Genomic DNA, 27,679 nt, shown 5'->3' with positions numbered 1-27,679 from the left:
GCCCTATGGGACATCCGATCACAGCCAGTTGTGATACAGCCCGGGTTCAAACCAGGATCTGTAGTGACGCCTCTAGCACCGAAATGCAGTGTCTTAGACCGCTGCGCCACTCGGGAGCCAATGTTAGTTGCACTGTTCATATTAACCTAGCTAATGCTAATATGACTTACATGCTAGTTGCACTCTTCATATTAACCTAGCTAATGCTAATATTACTTACACACTAGTTTCACTGTTCATATTAACCTAGCTAATGCTAATATGACTTACATGCTAGTTGCACTGTACATATTAATCCTAGCTAATGCTAATATTACTTACACACTAGTTTCACTGTTCATATTAACCTAGCTAATGCTAATATGACTTACATGGTAGTTGCACTGTTCATATTAAGCTAATGCTAATATTACTTACATGCTAGTTTCTGTACATATTGAACTAGCATTAGGCTACTAACACACTACTATGCCGTATTACACTAGGTAACATGCTCACATATGACTTAGGCTACACATCGCATATTGACCTTGAGCATTAGTGTTAGCATGAAATTGCATGAACTAACACACTGATACTTTGTCTAGTTCTAGAAGCCAGTGGACATAATTGAACTAACATGACATGCTACTTACACATCACGTGTTGACCTAGCATTAGGATAACATTTGCTGTGATTCAATATGATCCGTGTAAGATACGCATTATAGCGCGCTTGACATTTTAAAGGTCATTTCCAATTTCAGCTGACGCATGCAGGGTTTATTGCGAATCCGATCTCCGCGAACATTGAGTAAAATGCCTTCCCTGTGGCTCAGTTGGTAGAGCATGGTGTTTGCAACGCCAGGGTTCTGGGTTTGATTCCAACGGGGGGGCCAGAACAGAGAAGAAAAAAAAAAAATAGATGAAATGAAATGTATGCATTAACTACTGTAAGTCGCTCTGGATAAAAGCATCTGCTAAATTACTAAAATGTAAAAAAATGTTTAAAGCTGCAATGTCGGCTGTCCAGTGTGCTGTGCTGTGCTATGAATTGTATCTCCGTCATTGTAGAGGGCAGCACACACGTCGAACTAGGTACCATTAATTACACAGAAACGTTCCCTAGTTGTAGACATGCTGTTCTGTTTTTATTTTCTAATCCCTCATACGTTAGCAGTATCATCATGGCACACACGCATATCAGCCCTGACTGATCACTTCTGAATGTTATTCTGCATTAAGCGTAACATAACCACTTGAAGTGACGATGCAGTTCAAGAGGGCGTAATAACATGTCCTTTCAGACTAATGCCAAGGATAAAAAAAAAATTCACCACAGGGCTAACCCAGGGAAAAAAAATCATTTTTGGGTGCAGAGAAAAATAAATCACTTGGATGCCAATGGGAGGGGTGATATGTTACGTTACAGAGATTTAACTAGAGGTTTGGTTGCAGGGCTTATAGCCATTATTGTACTGCTTCATCCCATCCTGCTGATGTCATTATTCTACTGCCTCGACGGGATGATTATCCCACCCTGATGATGTCATTATTCTACTGCCTCGACGGGATGATTATCCCATCCTGCTGATGTCATTATTCTACTGCCTCGACGGGATGATTATCCCACCCTGATGACGTCATTATTCTACTGCTTCGACGGGATGATTATCCCACTCTGATGACGTCATTATTCTACTGCTTCGACGGGATGATTATCCCACCCTGATGACGTCATTATTCTACTGCTTCGACGGGATGATTATCCTACCCTGATGACGTCATTATTCTACTGCTTCGACGGGATGATTATCCCACCCTGATGACGTCATTATTCTACTGCCTCGACGGGATGATTATCCCACCCTGATGACGTCATTATTCTACTGCTTCGACGGGATGATTATCCCACCCTGATGACGTCATTATTCTACTGCTTCGACGGGATGATTATCCCACCCTGATGACGTCATTATTCTACTGCTTCGACGGGATGATTATCCTACCCTGATGACGTCATTATTCTACTGCTTCGACGGGATGATTATCCCATTCTGATGACGTCATTATTCTACTGCTTCGACGGGATGATTATCCCACCCTGATGAAGTCATTATTCTACTGCTTCGACGGGATGATTATCCCACCCTGATGATGTCATTATTCTACTGCTTCGACGGGATGATTATCCCATTCTGATGACGTCATTATTCTACTGCTTCGACGGGATGATTATCCCACCCTGATGAAGTCATTATTCTACTGCTTCGACGGGGTGATTATCCCACCCTGATGACGTCATTATTCTACTGCTTCGACGGGATGATTATCCCACCCTGATGACGTCATTATTCTACTGCTTCGACGGGATGATTATCCCACCCTGATGACGTCATTATTCTACTGCATTCGACGGGATGATTATCCCACCCTGATGATGTCATTATTCTACTGCTTCGACGGGATGATTATCCCACCCTGATGATGTCATTATTCTACTGCTTCGACGGGATGATTATCCCACCCTGATGATGTCATTATTCTACTGCTTCGACGGGATGATTATCCCATTCTGATGACGTCATTATTCTACTGCTTCGACGGGATGATTATCCCACCCTGATGACGTCATTATTCTACTGCTTCGACGGGGTGATTATCCCACCCTGATGACGTCATTATTCTACTGCTTCGACGGGGTGATTATCCCATTCTGATGACGTCATTATTCTACTGCTTCGACGGGATGATTATCCCATCCTGATGACGTCATTATTCTACTGCTTCGACGGGATGATTATCCCATCCTGATGACGTCATTATTCTACTGCTTCGACGGGATGATTATCCCACCCTGATGACGTCATTATTCTACTGCTTCGACGGGATGATTATCCCACTCTGATGACGTCATTATTCTACTGCTTCGACGGGATGATTATCCCACCCTGATGATGTCATTATTCTACTGCTTCGACGGGATGATTATCCCATTCTGATGATGTCATTATTCTACTGCTTCGACGGGATGATTATCCCATTCTGATGACGTCATTATTCTACTGCTTCGACGGGATGATTATCCCACCCTGATGAAGTCATTATTCTACTGCTTCGACGGGATGATTATCCCACCCTGATGAAGTCATTATTCTACTGCTTCGACGGGATGATTATCCCACCCTGATGATGTCATTATTCTACTGCTTCGACGGGATGATTATCCCACCCTGATGATGTCATTATTCTACTGCTTCGACGGGATGATTATCCCATCCTGATGATGTCATTATTTCCCAGAGACACCAGGGAATGAGCAGGCCGGAGTCGGAGGCATCGCTCACAGCCAAGTGTACAGATGTTCCTAATAGCTCGCCATTACCAATAATAGCAGCTGCTTATATCTATCCGCAAATAATTCAGCAGAGTTCCAGACTGTTAGGATAACACCTCCCACCTGCTGGCTATCAGGCCTTGTCAACAGAGGAGAGTTGTCCTTGCCAAGCGATGCCAGGCCTCTTGTTTACCTCAGAGTCCCCACGATCCGCCTCAGAGAGAGTAGTGACCTTCAGGCTTCAGACAGCCATCTTGTCTTGTTTTCCTTTCCTCTCACAGATCCATGTTTCTGTGATTTAGTTCAGCCCTAACCCTCAAGCAGTTCAAGTTGTTGATAGTAGGTTTCATTATCATTACGAAAAGAAAGGTTGCATATAATCACGATCGTTAATGCAGGATTCATTTAGCATCCTTTTTCTGATGTGATGTTTAGGCATGGACTCAAGCTCTTGCGGGTGCAGGTGTATCTCCTTGGCATTTTGCTGGCGAGGCTGGCCTGGCAACAAAGATGCTTCCCTGGCAACGAAGATGCTTCCCTGGCAAAGATGATGCTTCATTGTGCCACATGTTGATTGATGCTTTTGGATTAGGGCTCAAACAGCTGTTTGGCAGAATGGGGAGAGTGAGGCATGACATTGTACCCCAATCTGTGTTTTTTCCTTCTTATTCCAGTTCAGGTTAAATGCACACGCAGCAGGGTCGGGGTCAATTCAGTCAATTCTGGAGGTGAATTGAAATTCAATGCATGTCAATTATTTTCTTTTTCACTTATAAGGGGTTCACATCATAGTTGTGAAACCTATTGTTATTCTTAGATTTGTTTTTCTTAACATGGTCAAATAACTGAAGCATACATCGGCAACTTTTGTTCTAATTTGACACACAGAAACTAGAAGTCGTGAGTAACTTGGTCAAAAAGAATGGCACTAATTGGCCTATAGATGGCGCTGTTATAAGTAGTCTCACTTAAACCCTCATATCCGCCGCCCCGTATGACCTAGAGATTTGAAACATTCTATGTAGGTGTTTTTCGTCACGTTGAACACATTTCCCATAAGGATCCATAAGAATCCTTTAGGATAGATTTCCCTCCATCTCGACAATTTTTTTTGAAACCTTTAATAAAAAAAAAAACACTTCTCATTAACCATAAATCCAAATAACACCATTCGGTGTGTAGGCCCATGGTACAGTACAGTTAAAACTTCTTAGGGAAACCCCGCCTTTTTCTTCAATGTTCGCCTAAAATGACATCCCCAAATCTAACTGCCTGTAGCTCAAGCCCTGAAGCAAGGATATGCATATTCTTGTTACCATTTGAAAGGAAACACTTTGAAGTTTTTGGAAATGTGAATTGCATGTAGGAGAATATAACACAATAGATCTGGTAGAAAAGAAGAAATTACAAAAGACAAAACCAGCCGGTTTCGTGAAGGAGACATTTGCATTCATATTACATTTTTCTGCAAAAATATCATCAAATCTGTATACTTGGACTATGATTTAGCTTTTCCAGTATTAGTAGCCATATTATAAGTTCAACATTTGCAAAACAACCCGTTGTCATAACTTCATAACTCTGAATATTCTTATAATTTTTGTCCAAAAGGAAAAGGCATGCTGTCGCACAAGGTTAGCAGCTACATTTTGCAACAGATACAGGGTTCCTGGATACTCCCGTAAAGCCCAGCTCATTGGCTATCTAGATAGCTTTGTTTGACCCCGATTGGTGCTTATTTGACAAAGATACAGTCGATCAAATGAAGACCGCCCGCGTCATCGGCGTGCCATGAAGGCGTTGTTCTCTGACCAAATATGGTGTCCTATAGGATATACTACACCCCTAGTGATATAGTGGAGTCTTGTTACCTTCTAGGATCTCTGAGGAATAGATACAAACGTGATGTGACTGGTTGAAACAACGTTTTAGGGTTAGATTTTCACAGATTCCTTTCTTTGCAAATTGAACGAGTGGAAATACAAAATCGATTGTGCACGCTATGTGGGCCTTTTTAGGATATGAAAAAGGATTTTATCTAACAACAGGTTTTGAGAAAATAATCGTTACTGCATTCTAATATGGCCCCACTGTACCTATAGATGCACGTTAGCACATATGCTAATGCTAATAATACAAAAAAAAATCATATTGTTTTTATTTATTTAACTAGGCAAGTCAATTAAGAACAAATTCTTATTTACAATGACGGCCTAGGAACAGTAGGTTAACTGCTTTGTTCAAAGTGTAGAACGACAGATATTTACCTTGTCAGCTCGGGGATTCTATCTAGGTAGGGAAACCTTATGTATATATCCTTAGAAGCTGTGTGAATACAAAAATCACTGCAGCCTTGGCTGCACCAGGCCAGTTGGTGGCACTATAGATGCCATTGGCACCAGTGGCATAGGATACTTGAGCAATAACTATTGAGCAAAGACTTTGTCTCATGGAAATGAATGTTAGATTTACATTATACAGACAAACAATGTGAAATATCGTGAAAATAAGGCTTAAAATATTTCTCATATCTTAACATAAACCATTAGTCAAATTGAACCCAGAATTGGTATATAAACTCAATACATTAAGTAATGACTTTAAGAATGATTACCTCTCACAGTCAAAGACAACCAACCTACAGCACTAGACTAAACTTCACTTGTGTCTAGACTAAACACTTGTCTCACCCTTGTGGTATTGAGAAATACACATGCTATCATTGATTGCCCATAAGGAAAGACAGTTCCTACATCCTGTCTGGCATCCTGTCTGTCATCCTGTCTGTCTTCCTTTCTGTCATCCTTTCTGTCATCCTGTCTGTCATCCTGTCTGTCATCCTTTCTGTCATCCCGTCTGTCACCCTTCCTGTCATCATGTCTGTCATTCTGTCTGTCATCCTCTCTGTTATCCTTTCTATTATCCTGTCTTTCATCCCGTCTGTCTACCTTTCTGGCATCCTGTCTGTCTTCCTTTCTGGCATCCTTTCTGTCATCCTGTGAAGCCCCACACCATTTCTGCTCGCAGGTTTATTATTGTATTACTTTATTCTCTGAGGAATTTTGCAATTCATGTTGTGTGGTTCCTGAACCTTTCCCTGCGGGTTGTGTTCCGCTGAGAAGTGTAGTACTACTACTGGAGCCAGCAGACTTCCTGTGTCCACAGAACGTTTTGTTCCTGAGGAGATGAGTGAGTCTCAGTGTGTTTTATTCCAGAGGAGATGAGTGGGTCTCAGGGTGTTTTATTCCAGAGGAGATGAGTGGGTCTCAGTGTGTTTTATTCCAGAGGAGATGAGTGGGTCTCAGCCAGGGTGTTTTATTCCAGAGGAGATGAGTGGGTCTCAGGGTGTTTTATTCCAGAGGAGATGAGTGGGTCTCAGGGTGTTTTGTTCCAGAGGAGATGAGTGGGTCTCGCAGGGTGTTTTATTCCAGAGGAGATGAGTGGGTCTCAGGGTGTTTTATTCCAGAGGAGATGAGTGGGTCTCAGGGTGTTTTATTCCAGAGGAGATGAGTGGGTCTCAGTGTGTTTTATTCCAGAGGAGATGAGTGGGTCTCAGTGTGTTTTATTCCAGAGGAGATGAGTGGGTCTCAGGGTGTTTTATTCCAGAGGAGATGAGTGGGTCTCAGGGTGTTTTATTCCAGAGGAGATGAGTGGGTCTCAGCCAGGGTGTTTTATTCCAGAGGAGATGAGTGGGTCTCAGGGTGTTTTATTCCAGAGGAGATGAGTGGGTCTCAGGGTGTTTTATTCCAGAGGAGATGAGTGGGTCTCAGGGTGTTTTATTCCAGAGGAGATGAGTGGGTCTCAGTGTGTTTTATTCCAGAGGAGATGAGTGGGTCTCAGGGTGTTTTATTCCAGAGGAGATGAGTGGGTCTCAGTGTGTTTTATTCCAGAGGAGATGAGTGGGTCTCAGTGTGTTTTATTCCAGAGGAGATGAGTGGGTCTCAGGGTGTTTTATTCCAGAGGAGATGAGTGGGTCTCAGCCAGGGTGTTTTATTCCAGAGGAGATGAGTGGGTCTCAGGGTGTTTTATTCCAGAGGAGATGAGTGGGTCTCAGTGTGTTTTATTCCAGAGGAGATGAGTGGGTCTCAGGGTGTTTTATTCCAGAGGAGATGAGTGGGTCTCAGGGTGTTTTATTCCAGAGGAGATGAGTGGGTCTCAGGGTGTTTTATTCCAGAGGAGATGAGTGGGTCTCAGGGTGTTTTAAACATTATTGGCCTTGCTCCTTCTCAGACATATTCCTGAGGAGATGAGTATCTGTTCATGGGGAATCAATCTAGTGCTTAGAAAGCTGTTTTACTCCAACCTCTCTCCTTACTATTTTTCTGTGAGAGAAACTCCTGACTTGTGAATGTTAGGAAAAATGTATTATTTTGTCTCTAGTGATACATTTTTTAAATTTAAATAGGCAAGTCAGTTATGAACAAATTCTTATTTACTATGACGGTCTAGGAACAGTGGGTTAACTGTCTTGTTCAGGGGCAGAACTACAGATTTTTACCTTGTCAGCTCAGGGATTCGATATAGCATCCTTTCAGTTACTGGCCCAACGCTCTAACCACTAGGCTACCTGCCGCCCCATACATAGACACTGTTCAGTGTAGGATCTTCATTTGATCACCCTGTTGCAGGAAAACTTTTCTGCAATGGAGGAAATGTAAAACGTTTAGTGTATTTGAGGTTTAAAATGTTTTCTGAAGTTTGTAATTTCCACTTTGACATTTCAGACTTACGAAAAATGTATTAACCCTTACAACATTTTCCATTAATTATAATCCACATGCTTATTCACATTTCCTGTTGCTGCATGATCATTGTCCTGCTGTAGCAAACTCTTTCAAATTATTATCTGGCTGACTGGCTGGCTGACTGACTGACTGACTGACTGGCTGGCTGACTGGCTGGCTGACAGGCTGACTGACTGACTAACTGACTGAATGACTGGCTGGCCAGCTGACTGACTGGCCAGCTGACTAACTGACTGACTGACTGGCTGGCCAGCTGACTGACTGGCTGGCCAGCTGACTAACTGACTGACTAACTGACTGACTGGCTGGCTGACTAACTAACTGACTGGCTGACTGACTGGCTGACTGACTGGCTGACTGGCTGACTAACTGGCTGAATGACTGGCTGACTGGCTGACTAACTTACTGGCTGGCTAGCTGGCTGACTGGCTGGCTGGCTAGCTGGCTGACTGGCTGGCTGACTAACCGACTGACTGGCAGACCAACCAACCCTATGGGGTGTAATACCTTCCTACCACCCCTTTGTGTATATTTTTGCTTAAAGAGGCACAACCCAATCCAACCCAGCTAAACCCAGCCCACCCTCCTGCCTCTATGTCTGGCACTGGGCTGGGTGCTGAGAGCAGAATGGAGCAGAGTGAGCTATCTGAAGGGGAGCGCTGCCAACAAGAGCAGAATGGCATTATGAGTGGAGGCTGCTGCGGGCCCGCCACCATCACAGGGAATTCATCACCAGAAGTGATGACGATAATGGACTTTGCTGCAAATGACTTTGGATGAGCAGTGTTTTGGCAAGCGCTGCAGATTCTGCAGACTGCATAGGAGATTTTCCTTTTTTCATTTCCCTCTAAAAAGGAGAGAAGGGGGAGGGTTGTGGTTTTTTCCAGTCAAGCTGAGACGTGAGACACACACTTTGGTTAAAAAATATTGAGATGAGGGTTGTTACAACCTGTGTCTCTAAATGTCTCAATTTAAAAATGGAGGTCAATAAATCTGTAATTTGGGTCTAGTGTGACCTTTCTCTCTTTGTCTGTTCTGTAGAAAAATTAAATTGAGGTTTAAACTGCTTTTAAATAAATTCACAAATAAATTATTCAAGGCACTATTCAGTTTTACAATAACAAATCCATAGAAATATAAATTAAATAAAAAATGTACTATACAATACAACACAATACAATACTGCACTATACTATACTATTCTGACAACGCTACATCAAAGATGAATAGATATGAACAACAGTTTTATTGTTGTTAAATGGGGTGTCTGATAAGGACTTTATTATTGAGGGAAACACATGCAGTCATCCATCCATTAAATATCCCTATCCTGTCCAGACTCATGACATTACTTACACATCACTTTTAACATTTTAATAAATTGCATTCCTATAACTAGCCATTTTGTTTCTCATGTTTGCTTCTTTTTCCAACCCCAGAGCTACACAAATAATTGGCTAACTTTGCCAGCATGCTGGAAGCAAAATCTCAGTGATGATAACATTAACTAGCCTAGCTAGCCGTTTCTGACAGGCAAAAAATAGCTCTAGGGAAGTAAATAACAATGAACGATCCACTATGACCCAGAGAAACAAGAGTTTAATAAGGCCTTCTCTCATTACTGAACAGTGACGGATAACACTGAAGGGAACCGAGTGAAGTTTACCTCAGCTTCCAACGCATTCTCTTGGCCAAAACAATTACTCACAATGTGCAATAATACCTCATTAAAAACAATACACTTGAAAGCTCCGAGCTTTCCTCCGCCAGATCAAAATGCGTGTTGCCTTGCCGACGTGTTGCCTTGCCGACGTGTTGCCTTGCCGACATGAAGGCGCGGTTTTATGTGCAAATTAAATAGAAGGTACAATAGCGTAATGGCAGACTGTTTTTTTTTTTTTTCATAATGTGACATTCTGTCATGCATATTAAAATATGCACTCTGCTTGAACCAATTGAATGGGTTAAAGAGTTATTAAGAGAGAGATAGACAGAGGGAGAGAGATAGAGAGAGGGGAATCGCAGTCTTTCAACATTATCTCTGGCCTCGCCTGAAAGAGCTGGCAGTGTTTCTGTCATGCAAAAACATCTTTGGGTGTTTGTTTACCAGCCCAGGCAACAGACTGCATTTTCTCTCTCTCTCTCTCTCTCTCTCTCTCTCTCTCTCTCTCTCTCTCTCTCTCTCTCTCTCTCTCTCTCTCTCTCTCTCTCTCTTGCTGTTAATGTGACAGTGGCATTCTGGCTTTCAGTTCAGTAGATACATTTTCTTGTGGAGGGGAAGCAGGAGGATGGTACCCAACTTATCTGATTACAGATGATGTACATCACACATCCATAGCTCAAATTGACCACGAGACAGCCGTCTACAGCCGTCTACAGTCGTCTACAGCCGTCTAGTCTACAGCCGTCTACAGCCGTCTACCGTCGTCTACAGCCGTCTACAGCCGTCTACAGTTGTCTACAGCCGTCTACAGTCCTCTACAGTCGTCTACAGCCGTCTACCGTCGTCTCGCTGTGGCATGGTGGTGGGAGGGACAGACGAGGAGAGGAGAGGATGGATACTGGCTTAACTATGTGGAGTTTGGAGTTTGTGAGAGATATTATGTGAGCTTATTATTATTATAGACACTATGTCCTGACACTATGTCACTATGATCTTCTATGTAGAAGAACCCCTTACACTATCATAGACACTATGTCTTGACACTATGTCACTATGATCTTCTATGTAGAAGAACCCCTTACACTATCATAGACACTATGTCTTGACACTATGTCACTATGATCTTCTATGTAGAAGAACCCCTTACACTATCATAGACACTATGTCTTGACACTATGTCACTATGATCTTCTATGTAGAAGAACCCCTTACACTATCATAGACACTATGTCTTGACAAAAAAAACCCAAATATAGACACTATTTACACTATGTCACCTTAAAGACACTGTCTTGACACTATGTCACTATGATCTTCTATGTAGAAGAACCCCTTACAGTATCATAGACACTATGTCCTGAGATATCTTATGATTTTCTATGTAGAAGAGCCCCTTACCTTTTAATGACTCTTGTGGCTCAGTTGGTAGAGCATGGTGTTTGCAATGCCAGGGTTGTGGGTTTGATTCCCATGGGGGGCCAACACAGAAGAAAAAAAATTATGAAATGAATGCATTCACTACTGCAAGTTGCTCTGGATAAGAGTGTCTGCTAAATGACTAAAATGTGTAGCTTGTGAGGTCATACAGGAAAATATGTTCATGAGAGTCTCTGCTTTTCATAGGATAGATAAGTTTTAGTAGTTTGTAGCTCAAACCATTCAAACTCTACAAACGTTTTTAGAAAAAGACCCTTCAGGGATCCACCTCTTGTCTCACAGACAGCGCTCTAGCTCAGCCACCCTTAGTCACGGAGACTAATGATTGGTATCTACGGAGTGCAGAACAAATAGACCAATTGTACAACTCAGAAGACTGTAAACACATAATGTTCACAAAGGGTTTAGAAGACCAAAAGGTGACGGCTTTACTGTGGGACTCAATGGCTTGATTTCGGGTTAATTGCTCAGCGCTACGAGCTGGTCTAGTAGAGGATGGATGGATGCTGGCTAGCTGGTCTAGTAGAGGATGGATGGATGCTGGCTAGCTGGTCTAGTAGAGGATGGATGGATGCTGGCTAGCTGGTCTAGGAGAGGATGGATGGATGCTGGCTAGCTGGTCTAGGAGAGGATGGATGGATGCTGGCTAGCTGGTCTAGGAGAGGATGGATGGATGCTGGCTAGCTGGTCTAGTAGAGGATGGATGGATGCTGGCTAGCTGGTCTAGTAGAGGATGGATGGATGCTGGCTAGCTGGTCTAGTAGAGGATGGATGGATGCTGGCTAGCTGGTCTAGGAGAGGATGGATGGATGCTGGCTAGCTGGTCTAGTAGAGGATGGATGGATGCTGGCTAGCTGGTCTAGTAGAGGATGGATGGATGCTGGCTAGCTGGTCTAGGAGAGGATGGATGGATGCTGGCTAGCTGGTCTAGTAGAGGATGGATGGATGCTGGCTAGCTGGTCTAGTAGAGGATGGATGGATGCTGGCTAGCTGGTCTAGTAGAGGAGTGGATGGATGCTGGCTAGCTGGTCTAGGAGAGGATGGATGGATGCTGGCTAGCTGGTCTAGGAGAGGATGGATGGATGCTGGCTAGCTGGTCTAGTAGAGGATGGATGGATGCTGGCTAGCTGGTCTAGGAGAGGATGGATGGATGCTGGCTAGCTGGTCTAGGAGAGGATGGATGGATGCTGGCTAGCTGGTCTAGGAGAGGATGGATGGATGCTGGCTAGCTGGTCTAGTAGAGGATGGATGGATGCTGGCTAGCTGGTCTAGTAGAGGATGGATGGATGCTGGCTAGCTGGTCTAGTAGAGGATGGATGGATGCTGGCTAGCTGGTCTAGGAGAGGATGGATGGATGCTGGCTAGCTGGTCTAGGAGAGGATGGATGGATGCTGGCTAGCTGGTCTAGGAGAGGATGGATGGATGCTGGCTAGCTGGTCTAGTAGAGGATGGATGGATGCTGGCTAGCTGGTCTAGTAGAGGATGGATGGATGCTGGCTAGCTGGTCTAGTAGAGGATGGATGGATGCTGGCTAGCTGGTCTAGTAGAGGATGGATGGATGCTGGCTAGCTGGTCTAGTAGAGGATGGATGGATGCTGGCTAGCTGGTCTAGTAGAGGATGGATGGATGCTGGCTAGCTGGTCTAGGAGAGGAGAGGATGGATGCTGGCTAGCTGGTCTAGTAGAGGATGGATGGATGCTGGCTAGCTGGTCTAGGAGAGGATGGATGGATGCTGGCTAGCTGGTCTAGGAGAGGATGGATGGATGCTGGCTAGCTGGTCTAGGAGAGGAGTGGATGGATGCTGGCTAGCTGGTCTAGGAGAGGATGGATAGATGCTGGCTAGCTGGTCTAGGAGAGGAGAGGATGGATGCTGGCTAGCTGGTCTAGGAGAGGATGGATGGATGCTGGCTAGCTGGTCTAGTAGAGGATGGATGGATGCTGGCTAGCTGGTCTAGTAGAGGATGATGGATGCTGGCTAGCTGGTCTAGGAGAGGATGGATGGATGCTGGCTAGCTGGTCTAGTAGAGGATGGATGGATGCTGGCTAGCTGGTCTAGGAGAGGATGGATGGATGCTGGCTAGCTGGCCTAGGAGTGGATGGATGGATGCTGGCTAGCTGGTCTAGGAGAGAAGAGGATGGATGCTGGCTAGCTGGTCTAGGAGTGGATGGATGGATGCTGGCTAGCTGGTCTAGGAGAGAAGAGGATGGATGCTGGCTAGCTGGTCTAGGAGAGGATGGATGGATGCTGGCTAGCTGGTCTTGTAGAGGAGAGGATGGATGCTGGCTAGCTGGTCTTATTGAGGAGAGGAGAGAGTGGATGCTGGCTTGATGGTCTAGTAAAGATGAGGAGAAGATAGGATAGATGCTGGCTAGCTGGTGTCGTGTCTTTGGCTATGCCGGATTAAGTGATATGACATGCTATTCTATAAAATCCTTTCTCTGTAATTAATATTACCTGATTAAGCTAATCATGTAAATATAATTAACTAGAAAGTTGGAGCACCACGAAAGAGCGTTTATAGAGCTGTTATCTTCCGAATAAACTCTTAAAGACCTAGTAATATTTTACATCAATAGCAGTCAATATTAATCGTCACCTTATTTCAGTCTCATCTGAAAGTTGTAAATTCTTGGTTATCTTCACGAACCCTGGCTAACAAGTTGAATCAGCAATACAAACTTTGGTTTAATTATTTATTTACTAAATACCTAAATAATCACGCAGAATTACATATACACAGAATGCAAATTATGTCATACAGAAAACGACCCTGGTGGATGGAGCCGACATGACGGCTGGTTACACAAAGGAAAGGGGGTTGGGTTTGAGTGAAAGAGCGGGAAGACTGAGGAACAAAGGGAGAAGCTAGATCTCTATCGGGCCGTAGGCAGCTATGCTATCGTAAATACAGAATGTTATGCATTCTAAATAACCGCCCATTTGGAAAAGGAAAATGCAATAAATATTTACTCTGAGCTGCGCTTCGGTAGGTTGGTCGTAGATGCAGGCCGTGTTGCCCAACAGAGATCTTCCTTGTCCTTTTAAGAGTGTCTCTGGTGGTAAACTGGATACGTTGTAGTATCGTCGTTGTGTGTTAGACTGGATATGTCGTCCGTCCTTTCCTAGCCCACGTTTACAGCGGCCGCTGCTAACTCAACGGCTAGGAGGTCTCACTTCTGTAGTGAATAAGAGTTCAAAGTTCATACCATTCGCCACCAAAGCTCACGCTGAGGTTGGCTTAGTTCTGTAGTTGACATGTTAGTCCTTTTTCATGTATGGACCGTCGTCCTATCGTCCTCGGAACAGGAGGTTACATTTTCGTCAAGGGCTTATATAGTGGAGGGAGAGAAGGGTGTGTTTCATAGTTTATAACCCATGTCTCTTCACAGGGGCGGGCCACTGATTGAGCAGAGCTCTAACCTTATGAAAACCCAATTCTCTCATTTGGAAGCTAAAATTACATTTAATATTTTCACAAATAGTTTAATATTTAAACATTTAAATTGCACAACAATTCCATGTGAATCTGATAACTAGAATGTGTAGACTTTCCCAGATACAGTTTATGTCGTCCTGTCATCAGTCATAATGTCTCAGATGACAACCGATCTGGCATCATATACATTAAGTACCAACGCATATTCTCCACTGGTTGGATTACCGAAATATGGTTCCTTTCCCCCCACCGTTTGATGTTCCCAGACTCTCTATGTTTAACAAAGGCTATTCAAAAGTCCTTCAGTAGAGTCAAGAGAGAGAGGGAAGGGAGAAAGGTATATATGGGGGGATCATAAACCTTACCCACAGGCCAACGCCATGACACTGGTCTAGTAAAGATGAGGAGAGGATGGATGCTGGTTATCTCGTCTCGTAGTGGATAGGAGAGGATGGATGCTGGCTAGCTGGTCTCGTAGAGGAGGGGATGGATGGATGCTGGCTAGCTGGTCTAGTAGAGGAGATGAGAGGAGAGGGTGGATGCTGGCTAGCTGGTCTCGTAGAGGAGGGGATGGATGGATGCTGGCTAGCTGGTCTAGTAGAGGAGAGGAGAGGATGGATGCTGGCTAGCTGGTCTCGTAGAGGAGAGGAGGGGATGGATGGATGCTGGCTAGCTGGTCTAGTAGAGGAGATGAGAGGAGAGGATGGATGCTGGCTAGCTGGTCAAGTAGAGGAGTGGAGGGGATGGATGCTGGCTAGCTGGCCTAGTAGAGGAGAGGAGGGGATGGATGCTGGCTAGCTGGCCTAGTAGAGGAGATGAGAGGATGGATGCTGGTTAGCTGGCCTAGTAGAGGAGAGAAGAGGATGGATGCTGGCTAGCTGGTCTAGTAGAGGAGAGGAGAGGATGGATGCTGGCTAGCTGGTCTAGTAGAGGAGAGGAGAGGATGGATGCTGGCTAGCTGGTCTAGTAGAGGAGAGGAGAGGATGGATGCTGGCTAGCTGGTCTAGTAGAGGAGAGGAGAGGATGGATGCTGGCTAGCTGGTCTAGTAGAGGAGAGGAGGGGATGGATGCTGGCTAGCTGGCCTAGTAGAGGAGAGGATGGATGCTGGCTAGCTGGTCTAGTAGAGGAGAGGAGGGGATGGATGCTGGCTAGCTGGTCTAGTAGAGGAGAGGAGGGGATGGATGCTGGCTAGCTGGTCTAGTAGAGGAGAGGATGGATGCTGGCTAGCTGGCCTAGTAGAGGAGAGGAGAGGATGGATGCTGGCTAGCTGGCCTAGTAGAGGAGAGGAGGGGATGGATGGATGCTGGCTAGCTGGCCTAGTAGAGGAGAGGAGGGGATGGATGGATGCTGGCTAGCTGGTCTAGTAGAGGAGAGGAGAGGATGGATGCTGGCTAGCTGGCCTAGTAGAGGAGAGAGGATGGATGGATGCTGGCTAGCTGGCCTAGTAGAGGAGAGGAGAGGATGGATGCTGGCTAGCTGGCCTAGTAGAGGAGAGGAGGGGATGGATGGATGCTGGCTAGCTGGCCTAGTAGAGGAGAGGAGGGGATGGATGCTGGCTAGCTGGCCTAGTAGAGGAGAGGAGGGGATGGATGGATGCTGGCTAGCTGGCCTAGTAGAGGAGAGGAGAGGATGGATGCTGGCTAGCTGGCCTAGTAGAGGAGAGGAGGGGATGGATGGATGCTGGCTAGCTGGTCTAGTAAAGCAGTTTGAGTGGCACTGGGACATAACAAGTGTGAGACCTAGCTACAGATACTTGCCACATACATGGCACAGTGCCGAAGCCATCAATGGACATTAAAGAAATGACAACGGACAATCAGCCACACTCTGTTTTTTTCTCTGTGAGGCATCCTTCTACACACATACTGGGGAACATGACCACATGAACTTACCAACATAAGGTTTCAGGACAACAACAAAAGATTTCGTGACAACAATATAAGGTTTCAGGACAACAACATAAGGTTTCGTGACAACAACATTTGGTTTCAGGACAACAACATAAGGTTTCGTGACAACAAAATAAGGTTTCGTGACAACAACATAAGGTTTTGTGACAACAACATAAGGTTTCAGGACAACAACAGAAGGTTTCAGGACTACAACATAAGGTTTTGTGTCAACAATTAAGGTTTTGTGACAACAACATAAGGTTTCAGGACAACAACATATGGGTTCGTGACAACAACATAAGGTTTCAGGACAACAATATAAGGTTTTGTGACAACAAAATAAGGTTTCATGACAACATAATGTTTCGTGACAACAACATAATGTTTCAGGACAACAACAGAAGGTTTCAGGACTACAACATAAGGTTTTGTGACAACAATTAAGGTTTTGTGACAACAACATAAGGTTTCAGGACAACAACATAAGGTTTCAGGACAACAACATAAGGTTTTGTGACAACAACATAAGGTTTTGTGACAACAACATAAGGTTTCAGGACAACAACATATGGTTTCAGGACAACAACATAAGGTTTCGTGACAACAACATAAGGTTTTGTGACAACAACATAAGGTTTAAGGACAACAACATAAGGTTTTGTGACAACAACATAAGGTTTCAGGACAACAACATAAGGTTTCATGACAACAACATAAGGTTTCAGGACTACAACATAAGGTTTTGTGTCAACCAAATAAGGTTTTGTGACAACAACATAAGGTTTAAGGACAACAACATAAGGTTTTGTGTCAACAAAATAAGGTTTTGTGACAACAACATAAGGTTTAAGGACAACAACATAAGGTTTCAGGACAACAACATAAGGTTTTGTGTCAACAAAATAAGGTTTTGTGTCAACAACATGATGTTTTGTGACAACAACATAAGGTTTCGTGACAACAACATAAGGTTTCAGGACTACAACATAAGGTTTCAGGACAACAACATAAGGTTTCGTGACAACAACATAAGGTTTCAGGACAACAACATAAGGTTTCAGGACAACAACATAAGGTTTCGTGACAACAACATAAGGTTTCAGGACTACAACAGAAGGTTTCAGGACTACAACAGAAGGTTTTGTGACAACAACATAAGGTTTTGTGACAACAACATAAGGTTTCAGGACTACAACATAAGGTTTCAGGACAACAACAGAAGGTTTTGTGACAACAACATAAGGTTTTGTGACAACAACATAAGGTTTCAGGACAACAACATATGGTTTCAGGACAACAACATAAGGTTTCGTGACAACAAAATAAGGTTTTGTGACAACAACAAGGTTTAAGGACAACAAAATAAGGTTTTGTGACAACAACAAGGTTTAAGGACAACAAAATAAGGTTTTGTGACAACAACATAAGGTTTTGTGACAACAACATAAGGTTTCAGGACTACAACATAAGGTTTCAGGACAACAACATAAAGTTTTGTGACAACAATTAAGGTTTCGTGTCAACAACATAATGTTTTGTGACTACAACAAGGTTTCAGGACAACAACATAATGTTTTGTGACTACAACAAGGTTTCAGGACAACAACATAAGGTTTCAGGACAACAACATAAGGTTTCAGGACAACAACATAAGGTTTCAGGACAACAACATAAGGTTTCGTGACAACAACATAAGGTTTCAGGACAACAACATAAGGTTTCAGGACTACAACATAAGGTTTTGTGTCAACAAAATAAGGTTTTGTGTCAACAACATGATGTTTTGTGACAACTACATTTGGTTTCGTGACAACAACATAAGGTTTCAGGACAACAACAGAAGGTTTCAGGACAACAACATAAGGTTTCAGGACTACAACAGAAGGTTTTGTGACAACAACATAAGGTTTTGTGACAACAACATAAGGTTTCAGGACAACAACATAAGGTTTTGTGACAACAACATAAGGTTTTGTCACAACAACATAAGGTTTTGTGTCAACAATATAAGGTTTCAGGACAACAACATATGGGTTCGTGACAACAACATAAGGTTTCAGGACAACAATATAAGGTTTTGTGACAACAAAATAAGGTTTCATGACAACATAAGGTTTCGTGACAACAACATAATGTTTCAGGACAACAACAGAAGGTTTCAGGACTACAACATAAGGTTTTGTGTCAACAATTAAGGTTTTGTGACAACAACATAAGGTTTCAGGACAACAACATAAGGTTTCGTGACAACAACATAAGGTTTCAGGACAACAACATAAAGTTTTGTGACAACAACATAAGGTTTCGTGACAACAATTAAGGTTTTGTGACAACAACATAAGGTTTCAGGACAACAACATAAGGTTTCAGGACAACAACATTTGGTTTCGTGACAACAACATAAGGTTTTGTGACAACAACATAAGGTATCAGGACTACAACATAAGGTTTCAGGAGAACAACATAAGGTTTCGTGTCAACAACATAAGGTTTTGTGTCAACAACATAATGTTTTGTGACAACAACATAAGGTTTCAGGACAACAACATAAGGTTTCGTGTCAACAAAATAAGGTTTTGTGACAACAACATAAGGTTTCAGGACAACAACATATGGTTTCAGGACAACAACATAAGGTTTCGTGACAACAACATAAGGTTTTGTGACTACAACAAGGTTTAAGGACAACAACATAAGGTTTCGTGACAACAACATAAGGTTTCAGGACAACAACATAAGGTTTCATGACAACAACTTAAGGTTTCAGGACAACAACATAAGGTTTTGTGTCAACCAAATAAGGTTTTGTGTCAACAACATAAGGTTTCAGGACAACAACATAAGGTTTTGTGTCAACAAAATAAGGTTTTGTGTCAACAACATGATGTTTTGTGACAACAACATCTGGTTTCGTGACAACAACATAAGGTTTCAGGACAACAACATAAGGTTTCAGGACAACAACATAAGGTTTTGTGACAACAACATAAGGTTTCAGGACAACAACATAAGGTTTCAGGACAACAACATAAGGTTTCAGGACAACAACATAAGGTTTCAGGACAACAACATAAGGTTTCAGGACAACAACATAAGGTTTCAGGACTACAACAGAAGGTTTTGTGACAACAACATAAGGTTTTGTGACAACAACATAAGGTTTCAGGACTACAACATAAGGTTTCAGGACAACAACAGAAGGTTTTGTGACAACAACATAAGGCTTTGTGACAACAACATAAGGTTTCAGGACAACAACATAAGGTTTCAGGACAACAACATAAGGTTTCGTGACAACAAAATAAGGTTTTCGTGACAACAGCTAAGGTTTAAGGACTACAAAATAAGGTTTCGTGACAACAACAGAAGGTTTAAGGACAACAAAATAAGGTTTTGTGACAACAACATAAGGTTTTGTGACAACAACATAAGGTTTCAGGACTACAACATAAGGTTTCAGGACAACAACATAGAGTTTTGTGACAACAATTAAGGTTTCGTGTCAACAACATAAGGTTTCGGGACTACAACTAAGGTTTCAGGACAACAACATAAGGTTTTGTGACTACAACAAGGTTTAAGGACAACAACATAAGGTTTCGTGACAACAACATAAGGTTTCAGGACAACAACATAAGGTTTCAGGACAACAACTTAAGGTTTCGTGACAACAACATAAGGTTTCAGGACAACAACATAAGGTTTCAGGACAACAACATAAGGTTTTGTGTCAACAAAATAAGGTTTTGTGACAACAACATGATGTTTTGTGACAACAACATTTGGTTTCGTGACAACAACATAAGGTTTCAGGACAACAACATAAGGTTTCAGGACTACAACAGAAGGTTTCAGGACTACAACAGAAGGTTTTGTGACAACAACATAAGGTTTTGTGACAACAACATAAGGTTTCAGGACAACAACATAAGGTTTCAGGACAACAACATAAGGTTTCAGGACAACAACATAAGGTTTCAGGACAACAACATAAGGTTTCAGGACTACAACATAAGGTTTCAGGACAACAACATAAGGTTTCGTGACAACAACATAAGGTTTTGTGACAACAACATTTGGTTTTGTGACAACAACATAAGGATTCAGGACAACAACATAAGGGTGAGTGGATGAATTTGTGCCATATCCAGTCCACACACATTGGACCCAAGTCGATCCACATCTAAGACACGTATTCGGTACACACCCAGGACATTTTACCCACTTGGGTCTGAATCATATGCTACATCTATTTCTATATCAAAACAGCATATGGTTCCCTCTCTCTCTCTCTGGCCCGCACCTTTCCAGTGTAATTCAATTATCCATGGCTAACTCATAATTATTTCGGCATCACGTAGCCTGATTTTTGTTTTGTCTAAATAGTGCCACGGGGACCTGTGCTTTGTGCTGCAACCAGCCATCATCTCAATTTGCAATGCATATGTTTCTGGAAAGAGCCCCAGTGATAATTCACTAAAAACCTCAGAGCTCTAAGGCAAGCAGGCGGGCGGGCTGGCGGGCGGCAGGGCGGGCAGGAAGGCGGTTGCAGGACTGGCGGGTGGTAGGGTAGGCAGCGAGGAGAACAGAGGAACTTTAATATTCATGGCTTTGCTAAAAGCTCCACAGTGACCTACATGACGAGGTTGAGTATACACACTCCAACTGTGTGACACACTTGTAGGACACACTCGGCCACCCGTGTTACCTTAATTAGTGTCCTCCTCTCTCCTCTCTCGGAGGCCCGGAGAGGGTGTTTTGGAGAGGGCTGTTGAACTGACTTGTCATACTTGTATAGCTGGGACGGTTGTAGGTCATCCCGGGTCGCTCAGAATGCCTGGCCCTCGACAGCTTGGCCACCTCTCAGAGCTAACAGTGCTAACAAAATGGACGCCATTAGGTTGGCTGAAGACGACGCTGAGTAGCCCCATTAGAAGCACTTTTGACTCCGCGGGCGCTTCCTAGCTCCCGCCGAGGACACTCCAGCTCCTTCAGCTCGCCCAGGTAAATCCCCAGGGCCCTCCACAGACAGGATGAATCAATTAACACATTTTGTTTTCTTTTGCTCTTCTCCCTGTCGCACCTCATTTGCATAGCAGCCGGCTAACACTGACGCTGCGAGTTCAAGAGGACTGTTTTCAAATCTACAACGGGAAGAGAAAGAGAGGAAAAACAAAGACTGATTACCATACATACTACATCGCTGTGGTCTGGTGATGTGAAGTATCCACTCCAGAGGAGGGGTTCAGGCCGGGGCGGTAGAAAGTTACAAGATGTTAGCAGTAGCTCTAGGCAAAGCGTTGTATTCCTGTTTGCTCTTTGTCAGAGATGAAGTTAGTATATGCTTCAGGACAGATGTTACTGGCAGGCCTCCCTCTAGTTGCCGAGACTCCGCTGTTTAGGGCAGGATGTGTCAAGGCTGAGGCCCAGCCAGGGCCCTCTACCCTGGGGTAAAACCACAGAGCTAATGCCCAGCCAGAGCTCCCTACTCCTTGGGTATAACCACAGAAAAATGGCTCTGGGCTCTGTGCATAGCAATGAGGCCAAACAGCTGGAACAATCCACAATCCACTGTGGGGTTCACATTCATACACTGAGCTGAGCGAGCAGAGAGCTCAATGTTTGGCCTTGCCTGGATTCTAACCCACCACCATCCTTTGGAATACATTATGATGATGAATCCCATTTCCATGGTTGATTTGTGTGTTCCTGATTGTGTTAGAGAATCGTGTGTGAATTGAGGGTTTCCCACTTAGAAATGTTCATCGATGTCAATAAGGGAAGGGGGGTATAAGATTTAAGACAGCTCAGGAAAATATTGTAGACACATATTTAACCCCTTATTTTTTGTTGGCACAAAACTACCTACATTCTTCCATTCATTTGTATGGGTTATCTTCAGACAAGTCTCATGTGGCTTGTGGGGGTCGTAGAGCAAAACGGAGAACGGAGAACGGCATCGTGTTCATTAGAGTCTCCCCTTTCCATAATATGTAGGCCAAACCAGATTTGTAAAAAATGTAGTTACTTAGAGTGAATCACAAGTGTGTCAAAAGACTCTTGAATTGAGGGATGATCCATGACCATGGTCCAGACTCCCGTGTAGGGCAGGCTCTAGGCACTCTGCGTAAGGTAACCATCCAGACCATTATTTTATGTTTAGAAATACAGGAAGTGGAAAAGGGTGAAAAATGTAAATGATCAAGCTGTTGTGATTAATATTGACAGTTGGGTCACAGAACTCAGATAAGCTGTGTCCGGGTATCCTTGTGTATTATTTTTGACACCTTATCACAGAAGGACCTGTGGGGATTAACAACAACAACAACAAAAAAAAAAAAAATTAGAACTGGAAACATTGCGCCTATTTCCTTATTTAATTTGTACCAAATATGCTAAGGTATTCATAATTATAATTATGACCACAGCAATCTGCATCTCAGTTGTTTTGTTTTGAAAGTCACATAATATTAAATCACCAAATTGCACTACAGGGCTTTTCCTCTGTTAGCCTCTAACTATACTGATGTCTATAATTAATATGTTTCGTTTATCAGCCAAAATTCCCCCTCGCACAGAAACAACAATTGGAATCCCATGGTGCTATACTGAATAGATCTGCAAACGTTTTTTCTTCCTCATGAACGAAGACATGCTTATTTCTTAACAGAGTAGAAGAATTATAGTGCATTCTGAAAGTATTCAGACCCCTTCACTTTTTCCACATTTTGTTACATTACAACCTTATTCGAAAATTGATTTAAAAAAAATTAAACCCTCATCATTTACACACAAAACCGCATAATGACAAAGCAGAAAAAAAAGGTTTTTGGAAATGTTTGCACATTTATTCAAAATAAAAAACAGAAATACCTTATTTACATAAGTATTCAGACCTTTTGCTGTGAGACTCGAAATTGAGCTCAGGTGCATCCTGTTTCCATTGATCATCCTTGAGATGTTTCTACAACTTGTTTGGAGGCCACCTGTGGTAAAATCACCTGTCTATATTACACCTGTCTATATTAGGTCCCACAAGCCTTGAGATCGAAGGAATTGTCCGTAGTGCTCCGAGACAGGATTGTGCCGAAGCACAGATCTGGGGAAGGTTATCAAAAAATGCCTGCAGCATTGAAGGTCCCCAAGAAGACAGTGGCCTCCATCATTCTTAAATGGAAGAAGTTTGGAAGCACCAAGATTCTTCCTAGAGTTGGCCACCTCGGCCAAACTGGGCAATCGGGGAAGAAGGGCCTTGGTCAAGGAGGTGCCAAGAACCCAATGGTCACTCTGCGAGAGCTCCAGAGTTCCTCTGTGGAGATGGGAGAAACTTCCAGAAGGACAACCATCTCTGCAGAACTCCGCCAATCAGGCCTTCATGGTAGAGTGGCCAGGCGGAAGCCACTCCTCAGTAAAAGGCACATGACAGCCCGATTGGAGTTTGCCAAAAGGCACCTAAAGGTCTCTCAGACCACGAGAAACATGATTCTCTGGTCTGATGAAACAAGATTGAACTCTTTGTCCTGAATGCCAAGCGTCATGTCTGGAGGAAACCTGACACCCTCCCTACGGTGAAGCATGGCGGTGGCAGCATCATGCTGTGGGGATGTTTTTCAGAGGCAGGGACTGGAAGACTAGTCAGAATCGAGGGAAAGATGAACGGAGCAAAGTACAGAGAGATCCTTGATGAAAACCTGCTCCAGAGCACCTGGGTCCTCAGACTGGAGCGAAGGTTCACCTTCCAACAGGACAATGACCCTAAGCACACAGCCAAGACAACGCAGGAGTGGCTTTGGGACAAGTCTCTGAATGTCCTAGAGTGGCCCAGCCAGAGCCCAGACTTGAACCCAATCGACCATCTCTGGAGGGACCTGAAAATAGCTGATCCACGCAAACTCTGTAAGGTTGGATGCTTCCCATCCAACCTGACAGAGTTTGAGAGGATCTGCCGAGAAGAATGGTAGAAACTCCACAAATACAGGTGTGCCAAGCTTGTAGCGTCATACCCAAGAAGACTCGAGGCTGTAATCGCTGCCAAAGCTGCTTCAACAAAGTACTGAGTAAAGGCTCTGAAGACTTATCTAAATGTGATATTTCCTTCTTTTTTTTAACACATTTGCAAAAAAATTCTAAAAACCTGTTTTTGCGTGGTCATTATGGTGTATTGTGTGTAGATTGATGAGGGGAAGAAAAAAAAGATTTGATCAATTTTAGAATAAGGCTGTAACGTAACAAAATGTGGGAAAAAGTCAAGGGGTCTGAATACTTTCCGAATGCCATTGTATGCCCAGCTTTCTGTTTCTAAACAAGAGCAGAGGAATTATACCCACCTTTCTTTTTGTAAAACAGCCATTGTTCTAAACTAGAGTGTGTGTGTATGTGACATCTGTGAATCAATGTGTGTTTTTTGAAAACACAACATCATATCACAAAACAAATCAAATAGTTGATATAGTCTGCTCATCATTGCTGGAATGCCATAGATAGCTTTAATCAAGTTGCTTGATTTTTTGGGGGACTTACTCTTACAACAATTTAGCTGAATTATATTATTGCATTGGAGGCCTTGGTCTGAACCCTATTCAATCCCCATGGTTTCTGGAACATTCTGCTATACAGGATTCTGTCTGGTAATAAATTGTTGTCCAGATGTTTGCATGTATATATATATATATATATCCACTCTGCTCTTGAGGTACAATCAATGTACACCACTGTATTATTGTAATCCTTTCAGCATTTGGAGGGACGGAGGAAATAAAATGAAACATATATGCTTATCTAACCTATTTATTTAAAAAAAAAAAAATACCCAGATATATAATCCTAATATGTTATTAGGCAGAGCAGGGAGATTTAGGGACAGAGGTACGTGCAGCACAGGACTCCAGGTGTACAGGTCTCACGAGGATTATAGAAAAGGTTATTGTTATTTTTTTTAATAAAACAAAAGAAGATTTTAAAAGGCTGATCAGACCATCTGGGAAACAGTAATTGTTCTAGTTTATTATTTATTTTCACTGAATATTCAACATATTACAATTACTATGGTATTACCACAGGGGGGATTCTGAATGAAAAGCACTATTTTATGATAATTCACTTGACTTGTACTCTGAGGACAACCGACTGCATAAATCCATCAACAGACTGACTGTCATTCCGGTCATCTGATTTGTTCTAAATAACTCATGTTCTGTAGATTACCGAATAGGATTCACAGAAACAAGTCCAGTTACACCAACAACAAAAAATAAAAACGTGTGTTATTTCCCCTCTGAATATGTGTAATTCTGTCCTTTAGGTCTTATGTCTTATCCTGGTATGAATAACCAATATTTCAAGTAAGCGGGCCATGCTGTATTAACTACTGTGTTAAAACGCTACACGGTAAGATTCCTTCGCAAAGCGATCAGAAGCTATTCTGTTTACAGTTGTGTGTCTTCTGCCTCTTCTGTCTGACCCACAGGCTCAACTCAAACTTTCAACAATAACAACCAAAACAAAACCCTCTAAAGTCGTAAGAAGAAACTGCTGACTGAGACAGACATACAAACGTGCGTCCGTCAACACTGCCTTGCTCTCATACAAACATAGCCCTCGCGTCACCATCCGTACCCTCCTGGCAGCAGCCGGTGTGTTTTATGAGCGCCGCTTGCAGCAGCAGCTTTTGTGTTGTGTGACAGGTACGCCACGGAGCATCAACAGATCCAGGCCAGACAGACAGAGCCCTGATCCAGCCTGTACGGAGCTCAACGCCTGCAGGTTCATCCGTCCTGACGGACATTTGCTGTTTGTTGCCTGCGGGGATTATCTATCCCTCTGTCTGCTGGATGGAACAAAGGCTGAGGCACAAACATAATGTTTTCTGTTCCAGCTGCTCCTGTTACATCTCTCCTCTACTCTCCTCCTCTGCCGAGTCTTACAGCTGCTTCTGTCCTGTCCTGTCCTGTATTAAATCTGCTTCTGTCCTGTCCTGTCCTGTATTAAATCTGCTCCTGTCCTGTCTTGTCCGTTCCTGTCCTGTCTTACAGCTGCTCCTGACCAGTCGTGTCGTAAAGATTCTCCTGTCCTGTCTTAAAGCTGCTCCTGTCTTGTCCTGTCTTACAGCTGCTCCTGTCCTTTCCTGTCTTATAGTTGCTTATATCCTGTTCTGTCCTGTCCTGTCTTGACCTGTCTTCCCCTGCCCTGTTTTGTCCTGTATCACAGCTGCTCATGTCCTGTTCAGTCTTACAGCTGTACCTGTCCCGTCAGCTGCTCCTGTCTTCATCTCATATCCTGTCTGGAGAGAGCCAATACAATACAATACAATAAAAAGGATTTGATAATGGACTTGTGCATGTACAAAATTCCATTGTTGATACATTTTACTGAACTGGAATTTAGTGGTGAGCGGGCCAAGTCACCTGGTATGATACTGAGTATTTTACTCTCCTTTGTTGTTGTCGTTGATGATGTTTTGTCCTCAGTAGTCATGACATTAGGCTACTTTATCAGTCCCAGACAGAGATCTTCATTAAGAGCCCGGAGTTAGCTGACCTTGTACATTCTGATCTCTTGACTGCTCATAATTACTGTGTGTGTGTGTGTGTGTGTGTGTGTGTGTGTGTGTGTGTGTGTGTGTGTGTGTGTGTGTGTGTGTGTGTGTGTGTGTGTGTGTGTGTGTGTGTGTGTGTGTTTGCATTCTGGAGGAGGCTAGTGCATGGCAGGGCTGGTAAGACCTGCGATATTTCAACTCCTATCCATTCAACTCCTATCCATTCAACTCCTATCCATTCAACTCCTATCCATTCAACTCCTATCCATTCAACTCCTATCCATTCAACTCCTATCCATTCAACTCCTATCCATTCAACTCCTATCCATTCATTGCATCTCTGCTTCCATTCCATGTGACGAAGCAACGACGAAGCCGCCATGCAAACAGATGAATAACACTTCATCAAGATGCAGTAAAACAAGGAGCCTTCACTCTCCTCTCAAAATAAAGTGTCTGGAATGAGTGCCTCATCACAAAACCTGAAGACTTGTATTTAACTCCCTGACGCCTAAAGACTTTAGCGAATTGGGCTATCACAGTCTTTGAACCCCAGTCAGTTGCAGCTGGAGCCCAATCCATAAGTGACCCTTACAACAAAAAAGCCATATCTGGACATATTCAGTCTTATTCGGGAATATCTAGACATATTCA

This window comes from Salmo salar, chromosome ssa24 (genome assembly GCF_905237065.1).
Source record: "Salmo salar chromosome ssa24, Ssal_v3.1, whole genome shotgun sequence".
Taxonomy (NCBI): Eukaryota; Metazoa; Chordata; class Actinopteri; order Salmoniformes; family Salmonidae; genus Salmo; species Salmo salar.
This window is presented reverse-complemented; position numbering follows the sequence as displayed.